The following is an 11749-nucleotide window of genomic DNA, read 5'->3' as shown; positions in this document are numbered from 1 at the left end:
AGACTGGGAGGAGGTGCTGAGTTGAGTTGATGGAGCTGGGGAGGAGTGGATGCTGGGTAAAAGGGTGATGGGACTGGGGAGAAGTTGGGGCTGGGGAAAGGTGTGCTGCGGCTGGGCAGGAGTTAGTGCTAAGAGTGGACACTGCTGGTAGGAAACGCAGCTCGCCCCGCCTTCTGTCTGCCAACACTTGGCATACAGAATGCTAACCGAAAGAAATGAGCACATTTTGGTGTACCCTTCCAGGTGAAATGGCCCAATGGCCCTACTTGTTCCTGTGTAAGTTGTGATGCTGTTTACAGACACTGTGCAGTATTTAACCTCTCATCCTGGGAGCCAGGAACTATTTATTTGCAGAAAATATCTCATGTGGGAGGTATAAAGATTTAGGGTCAGGCATGCTAAATACAGCTGGTCTGCTTTTTTTCACTGTTCTTTGCTTTTTGTTCACTTTTTTTCAGTAGCAGTGATTTGAAGAGGATTAAACTTGATAAAATTACATTTATTAACTTCTTTTCCCCTCATTGTTATTTGACCATTGGGAATTTTAGCAGCAGTACTTTTTCTAGTTCACGGACTGCCTCAGTTCTAAGGTAGGGTAGTTTGAAATCCACAAACTGAGGGGTCAGCCTCTTTATCCTTACTTTATAGGGAGCGTGGTGAGGTTTGGTTCTGGTTATGATTTGTAACTTTTAAGGTGTTGGCTAGCACTTCATTCTGGCTTTCTGTTTGTAGGTGGCCAGGGGTGGTAATATTAAGCAAATTTCCAGGAGGAAGTGCATTTCTGAGGAATATGAAGAATGTGTTGGCCTGGAGACTAATAGATTATTAAGATGACTTTATGCTCAGTATGGAAGGAAAGGGGGAGAATGTCTAGGTAAAACTATAAAATTATGAAGGGCATGTACTATGTCATAGAACAGGGTTTGGCAAACCTTTCCTGTAAGGAGCCAAATAGGACATATTTTGGCTTTGTTGCCCATACTCAGTTCTGTCTTTGTAGTATGAAAATAGCGTTAGACTATACTAAATGAGCGAGCGTTGCTGAAATTTGAATTTCATATAAATTCTTCACTTGCCTTGAAATTTTATTCTCCTTTTGATTTTACCCCCAATCATTTAAAAATGTAAACACATTTCTTAGCTTGTGGGCTGTACAAACACAGGTAGCAGACCATAGTTCGCTGACCCCTGACATAGAACAGTAATGAAGTACCCAATATTTTTCAAGAGAGAATGCCTGGGAAAGTGGGTTAACACAATGCTATGATCTCTTATTTCCATCTGTCTATATGATAACACACAAAATAATAATAAAGGAAATTTGAAATCTTAACACAAATTTGTTATGACCTGTGAAACTTGGTCGGCTGAGATTTATGAATACACTAAGATACAAGTACATTCTTTAAACAAGGAAAGGTATTCGTTGTCTAAAATTAAAAGGGATTGCAGTTCAGGAGAGGTGGAATAACACTGAATTGTGATGTTGATTTATATCAACAAGGGATTTCCAACATAGGAATATGCAAAAATGAATAATAGTAATATGAATGATAATTAAAAAAAATTAAATATACACTTTAATATTGTTTTTATATCAGTAAAAGATATATCTGATATATCTTTTATATCAGAAGATATCTTGGAACCACTGAGTCATATAGAGGAAAAGGATGTATTAGCAGTGCAGGTAGAAAACTGGTTGAGGTCAGATATGAGATATGGTAGGTTGGAGAGGGAGAGGGTTCAACTGTCCAGACTTCCGAAATGCTTCCTCAGAAAAAGGCAAAGCATCTAATTTTCCCCCACCATTTTTTTAAATTATAAAAAATTTAAACTGCAGAAAGACAGTCGTCAGTCTTTTTATACTTTATCCTGTGCTTTTTATGCTTTACACACTGTGCTTTTTATACTTTATACTGGCTGTCTTTTATCTTCCCAATTCAGTAACATTGGAACTACCTTGTTCTTTTTCAAGTCTATATCACTGCTTCATTGTGTAGACGTATAATTTATTCAGCCATTTTGTTTAGAGAAGACATTTAGGGTTTTTCCAAGTCTTATTAAATAAAGGCTGTAGTGAACATTCTTGTACATATATCTTTTTCCCTCAGTTTTATTGTGATATAACTGACGTATAACACTGTGTTAGTTTAGGGTGTACAATGTAATGATTTAATATATTTGCCCCGATGTCTTTTTTTTTTTCAACTTCTCAATAAGGAATGCGTCTTTTATTTGTTTTTGAATTTTTGAAATTTATTTTATTTTTTTAAACAGCAGGTTCTTATTAGTTATCCATTTTATACATCCCAATCTCCCAGTTCATCCCACCACCACCACCCCACACCCCGCCACTCTCCCTCCTTGGTGTCCATACCTTTGTTCTCTACATCTGTGTCTCTATTTCTGCCCTGCAAACTGGTTCATCTGTACCATTTTTCTAGGTTCCACATATATGCGTTAATATACGGTATTTGTTTTTCTCTTTCTGACTTACTTCACTCTGTATGACAGTCTCTACATCCATCTACTTCTCTACAAATGACCCAATTTCATTCCTTTTAATGGCTGAGTAATATTCCATTGTATATATGTACCACATCTTCTTTATCCATGCAACTGTAGATGGGCATTTAGGTTGCTTCCATGACATGACTATTGTAAATAGTGCTGCAGTGAACATTGGGGTGCATGTGTCTTTTTGAGTTATGGTTTTCTCTGAGTATATGCCCAGTAGTGGGATTGCTGGGTCATATGGTAGTTCTATTTTTAGTTTTTTAAGGAACCTCCATACTGTTCTCCATAGTGGCTGTATCAATTTACATTCCCACCAACAGTGCAAGGGGATTCCCTTTTCTCCACACCCTCTCCAGAATTTGTTGTTTGTAGATTTTCTGAAGATGCCCATTCTAACTGGTGTGAGGTGATACCTCACTGTAGTTTTGACTTGCATTTCTCTAATAATTAGTGATGTTGAGCAGCTTTTCATGTGCTTCTTGGCCATCTGTATGTCTTCTTTGGAGAAATGTCTATTTAGGTCTTATGCCCATTTTTTGATTGGGTTGTTTGGGCTTTTTTTACATTGAGCTGCATGAGCTGTTTATATATTTTGGAGATTAATACTTTGTCCGTTGATTCATTTACAAATATTTTCTCCCATTCTGAGGGTTGTCTTTTCGTCTTGTTTGTGCTTTCCTTTGCTTTGCAAAAGCTTTTAAGTTTCATTAGGTCCCATTTGTTTATTTTTGGTTTTATTTCCATTACTCTAGGAGGTGGATCAAAAAGATCTTGCTGTGATTTATGTCAAAGAGTCTTCTTCCTATGTTTTCCTCTAAGAGTTTTATAGTGTCCAGTCTTACATTTAGGTCTTGAATCCATTTTGAGTTTATTTTTGTGTATGGTGTTAGGGAGTATTCTAATTTCATTCTTTTACATGTAGCTGTCCAGTTTTCCCAGCACCACTTATTGAAGAGACTGTCTTTTCTCCATTATATATCCTTGCCTCCTTTGTCGTAGATTAGTTGACTACAGGTGCGTGGGTTTATCTCTGGGCTTTCTATCCTGTTCCATTGGTCTGTATTTCTGTTTTTGTGCCAGTACCATATTGTCTTCTTTTTCTTTTTCATTTTATTTTTATTTATTTATTATTTTTGGCTTCGTTGGGTCTTCATTGCTGCACGCAGGCTTTCTCTAGTTGTGGCGAGCGGAGGCTACTCTTCGTTGTGGTGCATGGGATTCTCATTGCAGTGGCTTCTCTTGTTGTGGAGCACGGGCTCTAGGTGTGCGGGCTTCAGTAGTTGTGGCTCACGGGCTCTAGAGCACAGGCTCAGTAGTTGTGGCGCACGGGCTTAGTTGCTCCACGGTATGTGGGATCTTCCCGGACGAGACCTCGAACCCGTGTCCTCTGCATCGGCAGGCGGATTCTTAACCACTGCACCACCAGGGAAGCCCTGTCATATTGTCTTGATTACTGTAGCTTTGTAGTATACTCTGAAGTCAGGGAGTCTGATTCGTCCAGCTCCGTTTTTTTCCCTCAAGACTGCTTTGGCTATTTGGGGTCTTTTGTGTCTCCATACAAATTTTAAGATTTTTAAATTTTAGTTCTGTAAAAAATGCCATTGGGGGGCTTCCCTGGTGGCGCAGTGGTTGAGAATCTGCCTGCCAATGCAGGGGACACGGGTTCGAGCCCTGGTCTGGGAAGATCCCACATGCCGTGGAGCAACTGGGCCCGTGAGCCACAATTGCTGAGCCTGCGCGTCTGGAGCCTGTGCTCCGCAACAAGAGAGGCCGCGATAGTGAGAGGCCCACGCACCGCGATGAAGAGTGGCCCCCGCTTGCCGCAACTGGAGAAAGCCCTCGCACAGAAACGAAGATCCAACACAGCCATAAATAAATAAATAAATAAATAAAATTAAAAAAAAAAAAAAAAAGTAAAATAACCCAAACGATTGAGTTGGGGAAATGAAACAACTATTTAAAAGAAAAAAAAAAAGCCATTGGTAATTTGATAGGGATTGCATTGAATCTGTAGATTGCTTTGGGTAGTATAGTCATTTTCACGATATTGATTCTTCCAATCCAAGAACATGGTATATCTCTCCATCTGTTTGTATCATCTTTAATGTCTTTCATCAGTGTCTTATAGTTTTCTTCATACAGGTCTTTTGTCTCCTTAGGTAGGTTTATTCCTAGGTATTTTATTCTTTTTGCTGCAATGGTAAATGGGAGTGTTTCCTTAATTTCTCTTTCAGAATTTTGATCATTTGTGTATAGGATACAGTAGATTTCTGTGCATTAATTTTGTATCCTGCAACTTTACCAAATTCATGGATTAGCTCTAGTAGTTTTCTGGTGGCATTAGGATTCTCTATGTATAGTATCATGTCATCTGCAAACAGTGACAGTTTTACTTTTTCTTTTCCAATTTGTATTCCTTTTATTTCTATTTCTTCTCTGATTGCTGTGGCTAGGACTTCCAAAATATGTTGAATAATAGTGGCGAGAGTGGACATCCTCATCTTGTTCCTGATCTTAGAGGAAATGCCTTCAGTTTTTCACTATTGATAATGATGTTTGCTATGGGTTTATTGTATATGGCCTTTATTACGTTGAGGTAGGGTCCCTGTATGCCCACTTTTTGGAGAGTTTTTATCATAAATGGGTGTTGTGTTGAATTTTGTCAAAAGCTTTTTCTGCATCTATTGAGATGATCATATGGTTTTTATTCTTCAATTTGTTAATATGGTGTATCACATTGATTGATTTGCGTATATTGAAGAATCCTTGCATCCCTGGGATAAATCCCACTTGATCATGGTGTGTGATCCTTTTAATGTGCTGTTGGATTCTGTTTGCTAGTATTTTGTTGAGGATTTTTGCATCTATATTCATCAGTGATATTGGTCTGTAATTTTCTTTTTTTGTAGTATCTTTGTGTGGTTTTGGTATCAGGGTGATGGTGGCCTCATAGAATGAGTTTGGGAGTGTTCCTTCCTCTGCAATTTTTTGGAAGAGTTTGAGAAGGATGGGTGTTAGCTCTTCTCTAAATGTTTGATAGAATTCACATATGAAACCATCTGGTCCTGGAGTTTTGTTTGTTGGTAGATTTTTAATCACAGTTTCAATTTCCTTACTTCTGATTGGTCTGTTCATATTTTCTATTTCTTCCTGGTTCAGTCTTGGAAGGTTATACCTTTCTAAGAATTTGTCCATTTCTTCCAGGTTGTCCATTTTATTGGCATAGAGTTGCTTGTAGTAGTCTCTTAGGATGCTTTGTATTTCTGCCATGTCTGTTGTAACTTCTTCTTTTTCATTTCTAATTTTATTGATTTGAGTCCTCTCCCTCCTTTTCTTGATGAGTCTGGCTAATGGTTTATCAATTTTGTTTATGTTCTCAAAGAACCAGTTTTATTGATCTTTGCTGTTGTTTTCTATGTTTCTATTTCATTTATTTCTGCTCTGATCTTTATGATTTCTTTCCTTCTGCTAACTTTGGTTTTTGTTTGTTCTTCTTTCTCTAGTTCTTTCAGGTGTAGGAACCTAAGATTGTTTATTTGAGATTTTTCTTGTTTCTTGAGGTAGGATTGTATTGCTATAAACTTCCCTCTTAGAACTGCTTTTGCTGCATCCCATAGGTTTTGGATCATCATGTTTTCGTTGTCATTTGTCTCTAGGTATTTTTTGATTTCCTCTTTGATTTCTTCAGTGATCTCTTGGTTATTTAGTAACATATTGTTTAGCCTCCATGTGCTTGTGTTTTTTATGTTTTTTTCACTGTAATTGATTTCTAATCTCATAGTGTTGTGGTCAGAAAAGATGCTTGATATGATTTCAGTTTTCTTAAATTTACTGAGGCTTGATTTGTGACCAAGATGTGATCTGTCCTGGAGAAGGTTCCGTGTGCACTTGAGAAGAAAGTGTAATCTGCCGTTTTTGGATGGAATGTCCCATAAATACCAATTAAATCTATCTGATCTATTGTGTCATTTAAAGCTTGTGATTCCTTATAATTTTCTGTTTGGATGATCTGTCCATTGGTGTAAATGAGGTGTTAAAGTCCCCCACTATTATTGTGTTACTGTTGATTTCCTCTTTTATAGCTGTTAGTAGTTGCCTTATGTATTGAGGTGCTTCTATGTTGGGTACGTATATATATATATATATATATATATATGTATATTTATATATATATATATATACACATACACATATATATGTATATGTGTGTGTGTATGTGTATATATATATATATATATATATATATATATATATATATAATTGTTATATTTTCTTTTTGGATTTATCCCTTGATCATTATGTAGTGTCCTTCCTTGTCTCTTGCAACATTCTTTATTTTAAAGTCTATTTTATCTGATATGAATATTGCTACTCCAGCTTTCTTTTGATTTCCATTTGCATGGAATATCTTTTTCCATTTCCTCACTTTCAGTCTGTATGTGTCCCTAGGTCTGAAGTGGGTCTCTTGTAGACAAGCATATAGATGGGTCTTGTTTTTGTATCCATTCAGTGAGCCTGCGTCTCTTGGTTGGAGCATTTAATCCATTCACGTTTAAGGTAATTATCAATATGTATGTTCCTATGACCATTTTCTTAATTGTTATGGGTTTGTTTTTGTAGGTTCTTTTCTTCTCTTGTGTTTCCCACTTAGAGAAGTTCCTTTAGCGTTTGTTGTAGAGCTGGTTTGGTGGTGCTGAATTCTCTTAGCTTTTGCTTGTCTGTAAAGCTTTTGATTTCTCCATTGAATCTGAATGAGATCCTTGCCAGGTAGAGTAATCTTGGTTGTAGGTTCTTCCCTTTTATCACTTTAAATATATCATGCCACTCCCTTTAAATATATCATGCCACTCCTTTGTGGCTTGTAGAGTTTCTGCTGAGAAATCAGCTGTTAACCTTATGGGAGTTCCCTTGTAAGTTATTTGTTGTTTTTCCCTTGTTGCCTTCAATAATTTTTCTTTGTTTTTAATTTTTGTCGATTTGATTACTGTGTGTCTCAGCGTGTTTCTCCTTGGGTTTATCCTGCCTGGGACTCTCTGCACTTCCTGGACTTGGGTGGCTTTTTCCTTTCCCATGTTAAGGAAGTTTTTGACTATAATCTCTTCAAATATTTTCTCGGGTCCTTTCTCTCTCTCTTCTCCTTCTGGGACCCCTATAATGCGAATGTTGTTGCATTTAATGTTGTCCCAGAGGTCTCTTAGACTGTCTTCATTTCTTTTCATTCTTTTTTCTTTATTCTGTTCTGCAGCAGTGAATTCCACCATTCTGTCTTCCAGGTCACTTATCCGTTGTTCTGCCTCAGTTATTCTGCTATTGATTCCTTCTAGTGTATTTTTCATTTCAGTTATTGTATTGTTCATCTCTGTTTGTTCTTTCTTCTAGGTCTTTGTTAAACATTTCTTGCATATTCTTGATCTTTGCCTCCCTTCTTTTTCCGAGGTCCTGGATAATCTTCACTATCATTATTGTGAATTCTTTTTCTGGAAGGTTGCCTATCTCCACTTCATTTAGTTGTTTTGCTGGGGTTTTATCTTGTTCCTTCATCTGGTACAAAGTCCTCTGCCTTTTCATTTTGTCTATCTTTCTGTGAATGTGGTTTTCCTTCCACAAGCTTCAGAATTGTAGTTCTTCTTGCTTCTGCTCTGCACGTATGTCTTTAAATTGTCATACCATCTGTATTAGTAGGACAGATTTCTGGAAACTGAGCTACTGAGTCAAAAGGCATGGAAATTTAAAATTCTAATTGTCTTCTAGTTTCCTTCCCATAAGGTTGTACCGATTCCTGCCCACACCAGCATATTATGAGATAGTCTGTTTGCTTACAGTGGAGCCACTGTTGACATTTTCATATTTAAAAATTTTTGCTTATTTTTTTCATTAAAATTGTAATGATTGCATAACAGGTCTTGTTCTGCAGGTGACATACATTTTCCAGTCTTTTATTGCAGATGGGCATTTACTTAGTTTCCTGTTGTTACTTAGTTTCCTTTCTTTTGCCTTAGTTTCCTCTTTATTTTATTTTGCTGCTGCATAAATAGTGTTAGACTAAAGATTCTCTGAACATTTGTCCTTATGTGCTAGTGGATTCATTACTGTGAAAACAGTTCCGGGGTTGAAGGGTATTATTTACAATCAGCTCTCTGTATCCGTGGGTTCTGTATCTGTAGGTTCTGCATCTGTGGATACAGAGGGCTGCCATTTTTTAGAAGGGACTTGAGCATCAGTGGATTTTGGTATCTGTGTGGAACAACTGTAGTACTAATTTTTATGGATATTTCATTGCTGCATTTTTTTCTTTTTTTTTTTCTTTTGGTTGTGTTGGGTCTTTGTTGCTGCACGTGGGCTTTCTTTAGTTGCGATGAGCGGGGGCTTCTCTTCGTTGTGGTGTGTGGGCTTCTCACTGCGGTGGCTTCTCTTGTTGCAGAGCATGGGCTCTAGGTGTGTGGGCTGCAGTAGTTGTGGCACTTGGGCTCAGTAGTTGTGGCTCGTGGTCTCTAGAGTGCAGGCTCAGTAGTTTTGGTGCATGGGCTTAGTTGCTCTGTGGCATCTGGTATCTTCCCGGACCAGGGCTCGAACCTGTGGCCCCTACATTGGCAGGCAGATTCTTAACCACTGCACCACTTGGGAAGCCCCCTTACTGCTTTTTAAGAAGGCTGTTATTCTTTACATTTACCTTGGCAGCAGTGTATGAGCTTTCCCCTTTCCCACATCCCCAGGAGAGAGAGTTATTATCTGTTTTTATTTTTTTTCTGGCCAGTAAAAAATGTCTTGGTTATTTGAATTACACTTTTTCTTACTTAGTAATTTTGAATATCTTTTTGTTGTTATTGTTTGTTTGTTTGTTATTGGGATTTGTTTTCTGTGCATTTCCAATCCTGTCTTTTGCCTGTTTTTCCTGTTGGGTTGTCTGTCTTTTGCTTATCAGTTTATACATACATACATACACACACTTGACATACTGTCCTCATTAAGAAATCTAGCCTGACCCTCAGATTCTAATTTACTTTCCTAGGTTTTCTTACAGTGTTTTTTATTTTTTGCATTTAAGTCTTTATCTTTGTTTTTTTGTGTTTTTTTAAAAATTAATTAATTAATTAATTAATTAATTTATGTCTGTGTTGGGTCTTCGTTTCTGTGCGAGGGCTTTCTCTAGTTGCGGCGAGTGGGGGCCACTCTTCATCGCGGTGCGCGGGCCTCTCACTATCGCGGCCTCTCTTGTTGCGGAGCACAGGCTCCAGACGCGCAGGCTCAGTAGTTGTGGCTCACGGGCCTAGTCGCTCCACGGCATGATGGGATCTTCCCAGACCAGGGCTCGAACCCGTGTCCCCTGCATTGGCAGGCAGATTCTCAACCACTGCGCCACTAGGGAAGCCCTTTATCTTTGTTTTTAAAAATATGATGTAAAGGGAAGATCTTTATTTTTCTCTAGAGCAGTGCTGTCTAGTAGAAATAAAATGTAAGATACTTACGTAATTTTAAGTTTTCTAGCAAAGCTGCATTAAAAAAAAGTAAAAAGAAGTGAAATTAATTGTAATAATATATTTTATTTCACCAACTTAACCCATCATATCAAAAATATTTTTACATGTGATCCATTTTAAACAATTATTAGTGGGATATTTTATGTTTTCTCAGACTAAGTCTTTGAAATCCAATGTATATTTTACACTCATATCAAATCTCAATTCTAGACTAGGCGCATTTTAGGTGCTTAGTGGCCACATGAGGCTAGTTGTTACTGTTGAATAGCATGCATTAGATGGCTTAGATGGATGGCTAGTTGTACTAGCTACATTTATTAAATAATCATCCTCTTTTCATTGAATTAAACTATCACACTTGTCATATCTGAAATTCTTTCATAGTGAGATCTGTTTCTGGATTTTTGATTCTATATTCTAATCTTCTATTTATCTCTTCTTACACCAACACCATAGATCTTATTTCATTGATTTTATAGTATTTTCTGAAATCTAGACAGGCAAGTCTCTCTTTCCTGTTATTTTTATACTTTTTCTTAGATGTTTTTGGACATGTATTCCCTATACACTCTGAAATCATTTTTTACTGTTCTCTCCTGTGAAAGAAAAAGAGAAAAACCTATTGTGATTCTAAACGGAAAAACATTAAATGTATAAGTTAACTTGGGTATTGTTGGTATTTTTTATGTGTCTTCCCAGCCAAGAATGTGGTTTGTTTTCCATTTATTTAGGTCTTGTTTTATTTCTTCAGTAAGATCTTCATTTTTAAAAAAAAATTTATTTAATTTTGGCTGTGCTGGGTCTTTGTTGCTGTGCACGGGCTTTCTCTAGTTCCTACGAGTCGGGGCTACTCTTCATTGTGGTGCACGAGTTTCTCACTGTGGTGGCTTCTCTTGTTGTGGAGCTCGGGCTCTAGGCGAGCCGGTTTCAGTAGTTGTGGCACACGGGCTCAGTAGTTGTGGCTTGTGGGCTCTAGAGTGCAGGCTCAGTAGTTGTGGCATATGGGCTTAGTTGCGCCACGGCATGTGGGGTCTTCCCAGACCAGGGCTCCAACCCGTGTCCCCTGCATTGGCAGGTGGATTCTCGACCACTGTGCCACCAGGGAAGTCCCAAAATCTTCATTTTTAAAAAACAGATTCATTTAGCATTTTTTTGGCTGTTATGAGTGGAGATTTTCCCCCAGTTTCTGATAAGCATACCAGGTGCTTCATTGCTTGGATAAAGAAGTAAGAAATAATTGATATTTGACTATTTCTTATATCTAGACCCCCGTCACAATCTCTTACTAATAGTAGTAAATTTTTAATTATAGAGTTCATTTAAGTATTAACTGGCACTCCGTGTTTTCATAGGTTTCCCCAGACAATTCTTGTGCATTTGGCCAGAGAAGCTCATTTGAGATCTGCTAATCTGTATGCTAAAGATTCTCAAAATTTGTTTCTGGCTTATATGTCTCTCCTGAAACTCACACATCTGGAGCTCAACATGTATGAACTGAGATTTTTCCCTCTCACTCACAGCTAATGTGTTACTGAGTTCCAGGAATTCTTCTTAACTGCTGCCCTTCTCTCCCTCCCTAGAATTTGTATCAAAGAATTTGTAGGTATTTAAAAAACTACTGCAGAGATTAAAGGGTCTCAATTTATAGAGCCTTCAGAAGTAAATTTCCCTGCCCTTTACATCACCTGTGAAGGTGCTCTTTTGGTTTGAATTGCTCAGTCATTCTGTTGCTCTCACGAGTACCCCTTTCC

General features: G+C 37.7%; 1 long non-coding RNA gene across 2 annotated transcripts in view; it reads left to right on the top strand.

The window, feature by feature from the left end:
- Window positions 1-11749, top strand: part of LOC132374515 (uncharacterized) — a 31329-nt gene that overhangs the window by 1262 nt on the left and 18318 nt on the right. The gene's annotated exons all lie outside the window — the stretch shown is intronic.

This window comes from Balaenoptera ricei, chromosome 11, assembly GCF_028023285.1.
Source record: "Balaenoptera ricei isolate mBalRic1 chromosome 11, mBalRic1.hap2, whole genome shotgun sequence".
In the NCBI taxonomy this organism is placed as follows: domain Eukaryota; kingdom Metazoa; phylum Chordata; class Mammalia; order Artiodactyla; family Balaenopteridae; genus Balaenoptera; species Balaenoptera ricei.
The sequence above is the reverse complement of the archived record's forward strand: the minus strand, read 5'-3'. Positions and strand labels throughout refer to the sequence as shown.